General features: G+C 37.9%; 1 protein-coding gene and 1 pseudogene across 1 annotated transcript in view; one reads left to right on the top strand and one right to left on the bottom strand.

The window, feature by feature from the left end:
- Positions 1-16251, bottom strand: part of KCNJ6 (potassium inwardly rectifying channel subfamily J member 6) — a 190686-nt gene that overhangs the window by 163781 nt on the left and 10654 nt on the right. The gene's annotated exons all lie outside the window — the stretch shown is intronic.
- On the top strand, positions 10333-15296 carry LOC118840197 (annotated as a pseudogene).

Raw genomic sequence — 16251 nt, 5'->3', positions numbered from 1 at the left:
AACTTCTTCATAGACAAAATCAATGTACCTTAGGATAAGAAGGAAAAAGGTTGAATGGGAAAAAATTCTTCACATCAAATTTCTCTCCTAAGGGTTTGGTATCCAAGACATAAACAATTAATAAATATATTTAAGACTAATAATTATTCCCCATTACATAGTGAAAAGATATGAACAGTTCTCAAAAGAATTGTATTTATAAGCATATGAAAAAATGCTCCAAATTACTACTAATCAGAGAAGTACAAATAAAAACAACTCAGGTTGTAACTTACATCCTGAACATGGACAAAAATGACAAAAAATGGCAACAGTCAAAGTTGGAGGAGTTGTGAGAAGAAAGACACAATAATACATTGTTGGTGGAGCTGTGAAGTGATATAACCATTTTGGAAAGTAATTTGGAATTATGTGAAAAAAGTGACTAAAACATCCATACCCTCTGAATCAGAGACTCCATAACTGTGCTCATAACCTAAGGAAACCATTGAAAAGAGAAAAGTCCCCATATACTCCAAAATATTTATAGTAGTGCTTTTTGTGATAGCTAACAACTGGAAACAAAATATATATATCCATCAATTGGAGAATTCCTAAAGCAATTGTGGTACATGAATGTAACGGAATACTGCAGTTCTGTAAGAAATTGAATGTTTGAAGAATACAGAGAAACATGGTAAGATCTACATGAACTAATAATGCAAAGTGAAATAAACAGAACCAAGAAAACAATATACATAGTAATGACAACAATTTAAATGGAAAGAATGACACAAAAAAATTAAAAGCAAATGAAACAAAATTATAAAACTCAAGCAGGCTTTAGTAAAGAGATGTGAGAAAACTCCCTCAGTCTAACCCTTTGTGGAGGTTCACAGGTGTTAGACATTGCAGATGTTTTTAGATTTTTAAAAATATGTATCAGTTTGCTGACTTTTTTTTCTTCTCTTAGAAAATACTACTTGTTATATGAGATGGCTTTTAAGTAGGAGAATGGGGAGGGACATCTGAGATACTATGGTGATGTTTGACAGAAATACCAGTAAAAATTCATGTAAAAATAGACTTAGTTCATCCAGCCATCAACACCAAAGGGCTGCCGCTGGTATGCTGGTAGAAAAGAGTTAATCCACAAATTCACTTCTTCCCTCCAAATTGATGATAGTGGGGAAGGGGAGAAGCTGGAGGCACAGAAGGTTAAGTAGAGAGTTCACCTGCTTAGAAATCCAAACCCTTAGTAACAAATACCAGGAAAGCACAGGTGATTATTTGGCTACCTTGCCTCTGCACCAATGGGACAGAACTCATGTTTAATTGCATAAAAATTAAATAGCTAATGGGCCCCAAGTAAACAATTTTAGATGCTGATACTTGATGATTTCTTATCAAGGGCATCCTTTTTGTCTCTAATTTGGCAAGCTAATGTAGAAGAGGACTGGCTTATCACAAATTACAATCACGGTTTAAAATCTACATCACATACATATATCAGGGGTGGGAATCCTGTGACCTTGGGGCCACCTGTGGCCTTCTAGGTCCTTGGGTGGGGCCTTTTGACTGAGTCCAAGTTTTATGGAACAAATCCTTTTATTAAGGGGATTTGTTCCATGAAGGTTGGCTTCAGTCAAAGGGCCGCACTTGAGGACCTGGAGAGGCATATGTGGCCTCAAGGCCACAGGTTCCCCACCCCTGAACCAATTGCCTTTATTACGGGGGATCATAGGAGATCACCCCTCATAGGGGAAATGCAAGATAAGGAGACTGATAAGCAACAGAGAAACACTCAATCAAGACTTTAGTCTTCACAACTGGTAATCAGGCTAATTCCCTAAGGATTTATAAGCACTTCTCCATCAGCAATTTAACTGATTCCCAGTCCCTCAGATTAAGGACATAACTGTGGTATTCTGTAGACAACTTCTCCTGGTTGGCAACTCAGAGGATGTTCTGGCCCAGGACTTCACTGCCTTCTGTGCCTACTCGAGCAGTAAGGCCAGGCAATGGCTACCGTGAGAAAAACTTTATTGTAATAAGTTTTATAGATTGTAAGAAAGACTTTATTGTAATAATCCTTATTTTGTACCTCTGCTAAACCTTACTGAAATGTTTGGAGTTACCTGTTGATATACATCTCAAGTGACCTATGTACCTCATCTAGAACTGCCTATGTGAATCTGTTGTGTCCTTGTGCCTTTGTTTGAACACTATATAGTACAAAACTCACAGGAGTTGGGGGAGCAGACCACACCTTTTTGGCTCTCCTTTCTGCCACACAACTTAATAAACTTTTAAAAAAACTTTTTAAGATTTGTTTGTTCTTGACTGATAGTTTGGTGTCAGAAGTAGGACCCTAAAGGTTCTCTGGGAGTAAGTCTCCATGATCTTAAGATTAAACTAGGGTGGGACCAATCTATATAGGATCTAATTGGGCATGGTGAGAATCTTGTGATTACCTTGGTGTTCAGAGTGAAACAATCAAGGCCCTGGATTAGATTTTAGGACTGAGGAGTCTATGTATACAGAAAGCTAGGGGACCTCGTTTGGTCTTAGCCTAGGGAATGACTCAAGTGAGCCTGGATGTCCTGATCTACAGACTAGTAGTCTCCTCAGACCAATCACTCAAGAGCTCTGTGGGTAGCATGACAATAGGATAAAATTTGGTGAGTCCTTCAGAATAACTCTCTCTCTCTTTCTCTCTCTCTCTCTCTCTCTCTCTCTCTCTCTCTCTCTCTCTCTCTCTATCTGTCTCTGTCTCTCTGTCTTTTTCTCTCTGTCTCTCTCTCTGTCTCTCTCCCTGTCTCTCTCCCTGTCTCTCTCTGTCTCTCTGTCTCTGTCTCTCTCTCTTTCTGTCTTTACCATATTTCTCTCCTCAACCCTCCCATGACTATTAGAGATAAGGACAGATAGTAAAGTTGGAAAAACTGGGGCTTCCACTTCAGAAGTTCTCCTATGTACACAATGTTGTATTTACCTTGGAGATTTTGAAAGGGAACACCCAGCCGAGCCATAAAGAATGCTGCAAAAAATCACAGAAAGGGAGCTTAGAAGGGTGAGGAAGATTAATGAAACTTCATACCTAAAACAGTTCTCCCAGTTTTCTGTAATCATTATAATTCTGATGCTAAACTCTCCTTTCCAATAAGCAGAGACTTACTTCCACTGACCTTTTGATCAGACTTTCAGTGAGAGAGAAGATTTTAGAATAGGCAAAAAAAATACTGCACAGTATATCTCTGTCTTCTCAACCCTGACCACGTTGAGACTGCTGAGATAAAAATAGACAAGAAAAGGAAGAAAATACTTTTCTTGGTTTGTAGAAATTTCTAGCATTATAAACTAGTTAGAGATTAAATTTGTTACTGGAATAGAATATCCTTGCTTCAAATTTCTAAATTATGGTTCGAATGTTTTTGTAAATGCTGAAATGTCTTAATGGACTTTTTTTTGGAGGTTTGCTTCTCCCATAGATTAAGATAGTGTGCAAATACTGCTTAAGACCTTTGTTGCTTTGCACTCTCTACCCAGGAGGGTGACAGATTAATTTTGTTAGTATTAGGAGGATCATTTACCTTACCATTGCATTTTCCTCTGTGAATAATTCAACAGGAATTAATTGTTTAGGTAAATTAGAAGCAAAGTCACCTAAAAATAAAAATAGATTATGCAACTTGAAATGTGAAAGCTTTGCAATTAATTAGTACCATATAAGAAAATTTGTACAATAGAGATTAAGTGGAGTGTTAGATTGGGATATGACTGTTAATAAAGATGAGGTGGACTGAAGTTTGTAGGGCTTTAATTAAAATCCGTGGGCAGGGGGCTAGAAAGAAAAATAAGAGAGATCAGGTTTAAGCAAGTAATGATAAAAAGAGAATGGATGGAAAGTTTGGAGTCCATTTGCACTGACTGTGAATGTTGGGTAAGGGTTTGAACATTTGGAAAGAGAAGTTTAAGGAGGCTTTTGATTTCATTGAGATAAAAATGATATAAGAAAATTTCTATGCCTGTAAATTTGTGAACACCAGTTGGGAAATTCTGTTGGCAGTTTAGGATAAATAATATTCAATCAAGTTACATTTACCAAATAGAAACTATATAAATAAATTCACAGCATGGAATTGTTTGAGAATGGCATATTAAAATTCTACCTTTGAATGACCATTAGAAGGGTATGTTGTAATCTTTACAGTCTTGTGGACTCCAAAAGAGCTGAGAATGTGAGACTGCCACAATAAGTCTTTGGAATTGAACTAACTGAAAGCAATGGTCTCTATAATTTGAGTTGCTGACAGCTAATGGCCTCTGGGGAAATCGAAATTTGAATGAATCCATTGGTGATTGTACATCCAGATTTTATTTGGTTGTCTTTGTTCTAAAACGAAATTTAAATGGGTTTTCCTATTAAGATAATGGTGATGCTTGACCCCTCTATAGATAGAACAGATCTTAATGTAAAATACACTTGGTATTTGGTATTAAGGCAATATTATTAGAAACTGCATGAATAAAACTTAAGAAAGTAATTTTTTCAAAATTATCCATACCGGTTTTTGAATGTGATTAGTATAAAATACTAAAATTGATAAAGTGATTTTCTATTTAAGATGATTCATAAATGCATTCAATTGAATGGATGTTATTTGACTGGCAATAAGTTTAGTGTTATCCTTTAAAATCCATAATATTGTTTATTGTTGGGCTTCTAATTTTTCTTTTGTTGTGATATCTGGGAAATCATTGTATAAGAAATGCTTTTAATTTGAAAAATGATACCCAGACAGTGGTAAAAATTGTATCACTAGAAAATTAATTTCTCTTTTAAACTGGATGCTGCTAGATTATGAGTTGAGCTGTTAAAGAATGTTGTTATAATAGTTAAAAAAACCTGTCAAGTATTTAATTGGCCATATTTTGCTTTAGAATGGATAATGATAGCAATAACTTGCTCTACAGGAAAAGTACCATAGACCTTGTAAATTGTCCTCATCTCTGGGGTTTGTTGTGACTTTCTACTTGGGCAGGGTCATAAAAATCTTATCAACTCCATGAAAGAAGGTGCTAAAAGGATGTTGTGAAGTTCTAAAATAATGAATTGGTTTGCTGAGAAACTGAGATCACTTACTTCATCACAAACATTCAAAGCCAATGTGAGGGACTTTCAAGTTTCTTTTATAAAGAGTGATTTTTATCTGATAGTTTGGCTATATTTTGTCTTTGGGCCAGGGAATCTGTTGACTTCACAGATGGTATTACCACCAATACAGGTAATGGAGCCAAATGGCCTGCAGCTATCTTCCCCATTATTAAGGATGCTGCATCTACAGGAGGGCAAGCTGGGTTTAGTTTAGCAAGTGAGTTTATATAGGTTGTCAGGGCCATCAAATTCAACAAAGCCTGATGAAAGGAGCATCCAAATTTTGCTGATTCTTGCATGGTAGCTGACAGGCTTGCTATCTAGACAAACATTTGAGATAAAAGTAACTTTAATCTAACTTTGTCTTTGACAGGAGAGCTTTGAAGTTCCTTAACAGCCTTGTGATCTTCCACATTTCCCACCACTCCTAAAGTTTCCTTCTAAATTCAAAATTAACACTTCCTTAAGTTATAGGGCCTTGCTCAAAATTTTTAGCAAGGGGCAGGAAGCAGGGGTCAAGAGGATGCCACTAAGATCTGGTCATCCTGACTTGACAATAAGAAATACATCCTAGGCTCCTAGAAGAAGTCTTGTTCTTCCAGCTTGTTAGCTTTTGCCATCTAACTCACTTTACTTCCCTCTTCTACACCTGTTTATCTGCTAATCCTCTGGCTCCCTGCTCTGGATTGATATTCTGGGCTTTCTCAAGGATTACTTCCACATTCTCCATGATAGAAAGCTGATTTAAGGGTCACAGTGACCTGTTAGACAGTGAGGGAAGATCACATAATGTAGCTTGTTCTGTACGTGCTGCTACTGCTATTGGCAGAGGGAAGGCCAGGGAGAGGAAAGGATTTTTTTTAACCTAAGGTAGCTTCAGAGACTTGGTTACAGACCCCAAAGCAAACTTTGCTGCATCATTTGATGCCTTACCAACCACACCTTTGCTTTAATTGTGTGCCTGAGCTGGTCAAGAGCTGAACAACTGTGATGACCTCCTGCATGCCATAGGCTGGATTTAGAAGCCTTCAGCAATGCCACAAAGGATCACATTTGTACTTCCCACCTTCACCCTTCACCTCTATTGTTATCACTGCTCCCCACACTGAGACTCCAACTCTCACCTCTCATTTCACCACCACCTCTGACTGCATACTGGTGTGTATGTGTACATGTGTGGTGTTTGCTTTGCATGTAGGAGAGTGCTAGAGCCTGTACAACTGTCAAGCTATTGTTAAATTAAGTTTTCAGTGTCACCATTTAAATCGCACAAAGCTCTAAACTAGAACTTGTGTTGTTAATTGTATAGATTTAATATAAATTTTAATGCTAATATTTAATGTCAATTTCTTAAGAAAATGTTAATAATGAAGATTAAGTTGAAAAATGTTCACTATTTTCCAGGATAACACTTCCCAGGAATACCTGGTTGAACAGCATCTCATATTTCTTCTGGATCTGTTCATCCAGAATAGCTCAATAAATTCCACATCGAACTCCACATTGAAGACAGCAGACTTCTCTAAGTAATAGATATCATCACAGAGATTAGGGACATTTGGACAGGGAAAGGAGTAGCGGTCTATTTTCATGGCTACACCCAGGGGAGACAGGTTAAAACAGTTACTACAGAGTGAGTTCATGAGTTCTTATGTATGTGGTTCCTTGCAAAGGTGGGCACAGGGATTTTGCACCAGCTGAAGGCTTCCCTGAAAGAGATCTGGTAGATCAGATAACTTAGTATAGTGTCATAGGGACATAAGGCTGATTGCAATGATCTCACTAGTTTTCCACCCTGGTGAGTCCCTCGGCTAGCTCAGCTCTCCTGAATCACCCTGTTTAAATAAGACCAGCGGGAAGGGTTGAAAGCTCATTTTCCACCAGAAGAGAGTTTGGATATCAACTAGTCACTAGTTCCTCAGGAGCCCTGTTTCCTTCCCAGTACTGAAAGTAACCCATTGCTCCCAACCCTACTTGTCAATCAGTGTTGGGGGAGGTGTCACACAGTCTGCAGCTTTGCATTACTTCCTATTTATCATGTACTAAATCATGCTCCCCCTGTTTATACCTGATAAACATCACCTAGCCTTCACATACAGGCAATTGGGGAGGTATTGAGATGCAGTGGCCCATCCCCTTTTGCTGACCTGGACCTATCAGAATTGTCTTTATCTCTTTGCTAAAATAATCAATAAAAGCTAGCTTTATCTTGAATCCCTCACTCATTTCCAGTGATCTTCTCATCAACGTGTTGCTAACTTGACATGTTTTTAATAAACTCCTTTTAATTCTCTTTGTCCTACTTCTTGCCTCAGTAATCAGGGCAAAATCCCAAACAATGCATTTTCCTCTTAACACCTGCCTCTTCTCTCTCTCTCCACTTCCTCACTTTACTCTCTAGCAAGAATCATCACTCACCAGATCGGGCTCTCATTACTTCCCCCAGTGCCCTATAAAACCCACCAGACTCCTGGTTTGAGGTGCCCAATTCCATCTGGAGCCCCAGAAGATCTACCTTGTTTCTATCCATCCTGACTACCTTTATTGCAAGTATATCCTCTCAATAAAGCTGCCATGCTGTACTGTGTTGTATATGCATTGTTTTCTTGTACTATACTTAGGTACCTTGAGCTTTACTAAACCTGAATGAACAAAGATAACCAAATAAAATCTGGATTTACAAACCTGAATGAAGACACCATCTCCTTTTCCTCTCATAACTTTTAAAAAGCCTACTACTATGTTAACACTGACAATATTTATATTAAGTAATTACTTTGTTTATAGGCCAACCAGAGAGGAGTTTGCCTCATGCAATCAAATTCAGTGGTCTTTCCTAGGACGCCAACCATTATAACCACTATAACCATTAGACCTCTGATTTTGTTATTGGTGGTAATTCGAATGGAATTCCTCACAATAAATACTCTTACTAATTCTTCCTTTTATTTTTTAATTTGCTAGAGGATGAATGGTGTTTTTATGGGGGTCTAGGTCAGGGGTGGGGAACCTGCGGCCTTGAGGCCACATGGCCCTCTAGGTCCTCAAGTGCCACCTTTTGACTGAATTTAAACTTCATACAATAAATCCTCTTAATAAAAGGATTTGTTCTGTAAAATTTGAACTCAGTCAAAAGGCTGCACCCAAGGACCCAGAAGGTCACATGGGGCCTTGAAGCCTCAGGTTCCCTACCCCTGGTGTAGGGGTGGGAAACAGGGTGTTGAAATAGTTAATCCTATTTATAGAGAGAGTTAACTGATAAGATTCTCAGCTTATTTTAACAAATAGGAATCCTAATAGCTGAAATGAAACAGACGTGATGAACTAAAATTAAGCTATAAAAATTCAAGCTCTTAAGATATTTTCCTTCTATATTTACCTTAAATATATTTAAATTAAAATGTTTAATGAAATAATCTGGCAATTTTAGTATTTCATTGAATTATTTCAGCTTTATTTGGACTAAATCAACATTTTTATTTGTTCAAAGTACTTTGTCATTGTTGTTATTTGTGTATTTTGTTTTGTTGTAAAAGAATTAAAAAATATTTCAAATTTGTTACCTTGATCTGTATCCATATCTGTAGGTGAAAATATCTATGTGAAAATTTGTCCTTTCGGCAAACAATTAGAAGAATCAAATCTTGTCCAATCACATTCTCTGGAAGGTTCTGGAATTTTCAAACAAATCTTTGGAGGAGCAAACTCCTTGGTAAGGTATAGAAGAACTTTGTTCTTGCTCTTTGAATTTCTTTGCTCTTGAATTTCCAGAGCTATATCATTGCATTATTTTTTTAAACGTCAAAAGTAGAAGAAGAGATTTTTGCACAGCTTTTTATCTTGGACGAACTAGCCCTTATTATTTTAAAGACTTAAATATTTTTAAAAAATTGGGATGGGTGAATTCATAAATGGAATGTTACTCTACTAATCTTTAAGGGAATTTTTAATTCCTTACAAAAGGAAACAATTCTTTTCTCTCCCAATAATGTACTGTGTGAAATCTCTGTGCTTATACTTTTAAAATACTGTAGCCCCAAACATAGGGAAGTAGGTGGTGCAGTGGAGAGAGTGCTAGGTCTGGAGTCAGTAACGCCTGAGTTCAAATTCAGGCTCAGGCACTTACTAGCTGTGTGACCCCGGACAAGTAACTTAACTCTATTTGCCTCAGTTTCCTTATCTGTAAAAATGAGCTGGAGAAGTTAAATGGTAAATGTGACAATATCTTTGCCAAGAAAAGTCCAAATGGGGTCATGAAGAGTTGGAAATGACTGACAACAACTAAAAAACAACAGTGCCAATACCACACAAATTATTTATCTGCCCCATGGATAGTGTACTAAGAAATGAAATTTATAAATATACTCTGTCTATTAAAGTTCAAACCTCAGGTGTGGCGTTACCTGAAAGAGCAAGAAAAGACAGGCAAGCCTCAAATCTACTAGAAATCAAGTATTTTTTGAATGTAAAGGATTGTGTCCCAGACCTTTATGGTCCAAGTAGATTGAATGTAAAAAAAATAATATTCTGCAACTTATGTTTCAAAGGGGCCAGGAATGAGGAATGAAGCATGTAAGGATAATGGACGTATAACTGGCTGATCTTATAAGTGGGGGCAGCTAGATGGTAGAGTGGAAGGAGCACTGGATCTACAGTCAGGAAAATTTGAGTTCAAATCTGGCCTTAGACGCTTACTAGCTATGTGACCCTGGGCAGGTCACAATTCCTATTTGTCTCCCTTTCTCATCTGTAAAATGGGGATGTGCTGGAGAAGAAAATGGTGAATCACTCCAATATCTTTGCCAAGAAAACCTCATGGACAAAGTCCTTCGGGTCACATGGAATTGGACACGGCTGAACAACTGAACAGTAATCTTATAAGCACCATTTCGAACACATAAATTTCTGAATTCCCATGCCACTGCTAACCTTAATATAATGATATTTAGAGCCTTTAGAATGTCATTCTTAACAATCCTGAATCTGGAAAGTAGATTTTTTTCAAAGATGATGGAATTCTTCAGCTGTTCATTCATATGAGGCATACCACTCCTTTTGCCCATATGCTGCCAGGCTAGGAAGTCAATGTCTTTACACTCTCTACCAATCAAGGATTTTAATCTGTTTGAGGATTTTTAATCTGTATCAAGTCCTTGCACTTTCCAGAGCCCTGTCAAATAGCCATTCTGAAAACAAGTATGAGAACTAAGGGAGACATAAGGAGTGCTTTTGATCCTATGGGAACAGTACCTGCTGCCACACCTAGCATGCATGACATTAGAAAAAGGAACAGCAGGGTAACTAGGCAAAACAAGATGTGAAGGGGATGGGGCCTACATGGAATGAGCAAATGGGTAACAGATTATTTTCTAAAAATATACCAAAGAGCTCCAGCCACTCTTGTTGGGAATATTAAATGAGGCAGGCAGAACCTAAAGAGAATGAAAAGTTAATTCCTTAGATAAAATGTTTTTATCCATCCTTTTCTAAGAAAAGGGCTTTTTGCTTTCAACTGTTTTTGGATCCCCCTGCTTCTCCCTCCCTTCCGCTGACTTGTTGTATTCTGCAAAATTCTAATTTTTAAAAAAAATCTGCACTTTATATTTAAATCTCTTATTACTTGTTCACTTATATTGTGGGCAAAATATTAGACTCAGTCTTACTTATCCACATGCTTTGCACTTTTAATTTATCTCTACTCATTTCTGGGGTTGGCATTCATGTTGTTCCTCTCATCACCATTGCTAAGTAAGCAGGACATATCTCGGATGCCTTTGGGCACTTTCACCAAATTAACATTTTTCCCTTTCAAATCTTTAGCTCTTTGGGGGAGGGACCAAGAAATTTATGAGGCATATAAAAGTCTATCTTACAACCTGACCTAGGTGCAGTGCCAATCACTTTATATTCCATTAGGTATATCCTCTCACTTCCCACTACTGTCCTCTTTGGGGTGAAGAGAAAGCAATGTTTGATAAATGGTGTGAAGAGTGGAAAAGAGAGATAAGAATGGCAATTGGTGGGAGGGAAAGGATTGTGAAATAAAGTGGCAGGCTGTGGGAGGGAGGAGTAATATATTGGATCCAGGTGGCAGGTGGTGGGAGGGAGGATGGAGGATAGTGAAACTGGGTGGCAATTTGTGGGAGGTGGGTAAGGAGAACAGAGGAAGTGTGAGTAAAGAGTTTAAAAATGTATTTGTTTATTTTTTACTTTAGGTTGGAGCAATGCAAAATGGTAATCGGGGAGAGAGACAGAGAGAGAATGAGGGAGGGAGAGAGAGAGGAAAAAAAGGGAGAGAAAGGGAGGGAGGAATGGAGAGAGAGAGAGAGAGACAGAGAGAGAGAGAGAGAGAGAGAGAGAGAGAGAGAGAGAGAGCGCCAAAGTTAAACTTATTATCTTTTCAAGTCTTTCCTATTATTTCGGAGAGTATCACAGTCCTCCCAGTCACCCTGGCTCACAACCTAGCAGTCATTTTCAACTATTCACTCTGTCCCCCTTCCCTCCCCCGTATTTAGTCTCCTGCCAAGTCCCTTCCATTCTACCTTCGCGATTTTTTCCATATATGCCCTCTTTTGTTCTCTGGCACTGCCACCCCCTTAGTGCAGTATCTCATCACCTCATGTCTAGACTATGCCTAGGGGCTCTTTCCACTCCAGCTTATCCTCCACTCAGCTGTTTAACTTGATCTTAAAATACACATCTGTCTATGGTTTATATGTATGTGTGTGCATATACATATGTGTGTATGTATATATACATATATAAATACATGTACATATACATATATACACACATATACATATATACACACACACATGTACATATACATATATACAAACACACATATAAAATTTTGCTTCTCAGGGTCTCAGTTGCCTGTCATGTAAAATTAAATAACAATTCTCTAAAAGCAGTAATCTCTTTAGAGTCTTGTGAGCTTATTGTTTCATGCCTGGTTGCTTCCCCAGCATCCCCATAATCATCCCCAGAAACTCATTAATCTGCAAGATGAAATCAACATACCTCCTCAGCAATCCCTCCTGTAATAGCAAGCAAAGTGGGACTTTTTGCTGTTTTTCCTTTTGGAGTGCTTCTCAGTACTAAGGCAATCAAGTGACTTCAATTGAGTCTTTGTTTGAATCAAGAGTCTTTGATTGAATCAAGAGTCTTTGATGACCTGCTTAAGCCACAAGACAGCCTAAGTCTCATGAGTTTGAGTCACATGGTTGTGATGCCCTATGTGGGCTGACCCTGAAGAAGTGTACATATACTCTGAGGTTAGCATTTTTCTGTGGGGGCCTACTCATTGGAAGAGTGTTTTGTGATTTGGCCAGACAAGACTCTGGGTAGCTGTTAAGGAGCTACCTGGCTTTGAAAACCCTTATGTTGGTGCTTCTCTCTCTGGTAACTATATATGTATTGCTATGGACAGTTAGAAGCCCTGTCTGCTGATTTGTGTTATTTGCTCTGTTTATATGATTTCTGCTTGTAATTTCTGTTGTGTTTTCTCTGAAGTTCAGGGTGCTAACTTTTTCCCCTGAACTAAGTGAATGATATATATATTTTAATTAAAGTGAGATTGTAAACCCCTTAAAGTTATTTTCCTTAGAAAAGCACATCAAAGAATCTGTGCTAGCAGCCCTCTTGTGTGCTGGTGTTATTGGCCTTATACCTCTACAGCAGCTGGAAGAAACACTGTTGTTATATATCCCCAGAGAGTTCCTCCCTTCCATTGATTGAAGAGTGTGGAGGGTGAACATTGAAGAACTCCTGCCAGATCCTCCACCATTTAAAGAGGGTACCCAAGGAATTCTCACCATTTCCCACTCAGCTTCAACTTTCCTGGACTTCATCATCTCCAGAAGCTCATCATTCTGGAAGATGAAATTAACTCTGAAAATCTTATTTTACATCTCACAATGCTCTTTATTTCTTGTTTATTTATAAATTCTTCTCCTATCTATAAGTCTGGTAGGTAATAGGTTGCATGTTCCTCTAATTTACTTATGATAACTCCATTTGTATCTACATCATGTATTCATTTTGACCTCATCTTGGTAAATGGTGTAAAATATTCATCTATACCCAAATTCTGCCAGAAGGCTTTCCAGTTTTCCCAATGATTTTTTAAACTAATACTGAATTCTTATCCCATAAGTTTAAATTTTTACATTTGTCAAACACAAGGTTACTATAATCATTTACTAATGTGTATTGTATATCTACACTTTTCCACTGATCCACCTTTTATATCTTAGGCAGTACCAGATAGCTTTGATAATTACTGCCTTATGATACAGTTTAAGATGTAGTACTGCTAAACTTCCTCCCTTTACATTTTTCTTATTTCTCACTCCACCTGCAGGATCTCATCATGTTCCAAGTCACAATCTCTCCCCACGCCAACACCCCACCTTTTGTAGCTTCTTTTTATGTATTGTCTTCCCTCATTAATCCCTTTGTTTGTATCCTCAGCACTTAGCACATAGTAGGCACTTAATAAATATTTATTCACTCTAACTTTATTGACTCTAGATTTTAGAATTCCAAGGTATTCATTCATTCATTTATAAACCATTAGTTTATTAAATGCTTAAATCAATTTTTTAGGCCCTGGGGAAGATGTTTCTCCTAGCAAAGTCTCTACACACTGTGCCACTGTTATGTCTGCCTTAGTTGTCTTTAGTCTGAACGTGAAAGTGTAATGAGCTCAAGTTCAAAGTTCAAGAGATAATTTCTGGGTAGTTATCTTATTAATTATGGTTAGTGAGTAATTAATAAAAGGATGCTCATTTGGCCATCTCTCGTAAACAAAAGACAGCTCATGGAACCTACTCAATGCTTATATGCCCTTGGAAGAGGGGGTATTCTTGAGGGTAGAAATTAACTTTGATTGGTTAACAAGTAATGAGTGTACGAATATTATAATGAGTGGTATGCTTATTCTAATAAGGGTCTGGGGGATGTGACTGATCACTCAGTCTTAGAAAAAGAGATTTATCTATACCAGACTACCCCTGTCTAGGACAATCTAGACATAAGGGGGAATCCACTTCCATTCACACGTGTCTGACTAAAAGACAATGGGATAGAATTCACCACTTTCCCTAGACTAGAATTTTTTTACCTTTTGACTAGATCTAAGTTTTCTCAGTTGAGTGTGTCTTGCTCAATATTTCATCTCATCATCAGCCCTGCCCTTCAAAGGCTGGCTGGGTAATATACAGGGTCTAATTTCTGAATGACAAAATAGGAAGAGGAAAAACCTTAGTCCTAATCCAATAATTGATAATGAATATAAGAAATTATAATTTATCTCAAAAGGGAAGTTCATTATCTGTCAGAACTTCAATGGAAATATGAGCATTGGTTGTGGAGATTGACTACTTTATGCCACTGCTGATATGGAAGGAGGAAGAAGGGAGCCCTGATTCTACTGCTGACCCACAACAGGATGTATTTCTTGGGGATTAAACATAGCAGCCTTCATCTACTGACCACTACAGTAAAGAACATCAATACCGCCTTGGTGTATTCCTTCCTTTAGAAGGATGTAGAGGTATTTGAGTATTTAACGGAGCTAGAGGAAGAAAGCATCTGGGACAGTTGTGTCACTGTGTATGAACTGCTAAATGAACTCATGGGTTTTGGCTTTCCTCAGTTCAAGTACAACAAAATCCTCTAACACTCACCACTTCCATGTCCTGGTCCCCTCAGGGTATCAAATACAAGAGGAATTAGGTTTGCATTGATATGATTGAGTTTATCAATATACAGGTCAATGTCAATGGACTGTGCTGTATCATAAAACTGAATATGTGCTTGTCTGTCACGATAAAGCTGAGGTTGCACCTTAACAGCTTACTATGTGTTCTTCTGGCTGATGGACTGAAACAAGAGCAAGTCTGTTGTATCAGAAGATATTAAGTTTCACCAGTGTGTCTGGCTCTCAATTTGACAATGGCCAAACCACCTCCTTCATTCCATATAATAGTGACTTTAAGCTCTGTGTGAGAAATTCTCACAGATTCAAGTGGAAAAAATGGTCAAAGCTAAGGGCCAATTTAAGAAGCAGTCTGTGGCCAACAGAGTAGTGACTGAAGGCCCAGTACCCAGATATGCAGTTTCTGACCAATTAAAAGCCAGCATGAGAAAAATGTAGTCATCTTGAATATCCTATCACTTCTTGGGAGAAAAGAAAAATTTCTTAAATTGTTCCTGCTTCATTCAACAAATATTTATTAAACTCTTACTATTTGCATATAATAGGTCTATTGATTAGAAAAACTTAAAATATGTTATAGTTTAGTGTCCACCATAAATATGAATCAGTAGTGTGATATGGTAGTCAAAAAAAGCAGTTGTGTTCTTGGGTACCATCAACAGGAATAAGGAGGTGATGTTTCTTCTGTATTTGGCCTTCATCAGACCACATCTAAACTATTATATTCAGTTCTGGACACCTCTGTTTAAGGTTCAGGGGAAGCGTCTGATCGGACTTTTTACATGTCAGAAGAACTATCACATAGAAGTGAGATTAGAGTTATTCTCTTTGGCCACAGAGGGCAGAAACAGAAGCAATAAGTAGAAGGTAGAAAGAGGCAAATTTAGGTTTGATATAAGAGGAAAAAATCTTTTAGAGTTAACCAAATGTGTTGGTAAGCAAAATGGGCTCTTAGCACTTAGTTCAACCAAGTGCCCTTGAAGAGTTTGGCTTTTGTTTCCTTTGAGTAATTCAGTGTATTTCATTGAGTCTTACTAAGTGCTAAGCCCCAGGCTCTAACCCCTATTAGGTGTTAACCTAACCTATGTGGATGTGAACCTCCTAGGGTCCTAAGGGGAGGGGCTAACTCAAGAGCCAATCATAGGAGCCTAAGTTCTGGTCATTCAGATGACGTTTGATGACGTCTGAAATCCTATAAGAAGATAAGACAGAACCATTTGCCCAGGGCTCTCACTCTTGGTGGCGTTTGGAGACTCCCAGGCAGTTGTAGCTAAGAAGCCCTCCAGCTCATAAACCCAGATGTTGGGATTTTGTTAAACTCTGGTAACTATGTATTGGGATTTGAATCAGACAAGGTCTATCTGTTGATGTTTGTACTTTGTTTGTATTTTGC

The sequence above is a fragment of the Trichosurus vulpecula genome, chromosome 2 (genome assembly GCF_011100635.1).
Source record: "Trichosurus vulpecula isolate mTriVul1 chromosome 2, mTriVul1.pri, whole genome shotgun sequence".
Lineage (NCBI taxonomy): Eukaryota > Metazoa > Chordata > Mammalia > Diprotodontia > Phalangeridae > Trichosurus > Trichosurus vulpecula.
Note: the sequence above shows the minus strand (reverse complement) of the source record. Positions and strands in the feature narration are given on the sequence as shown.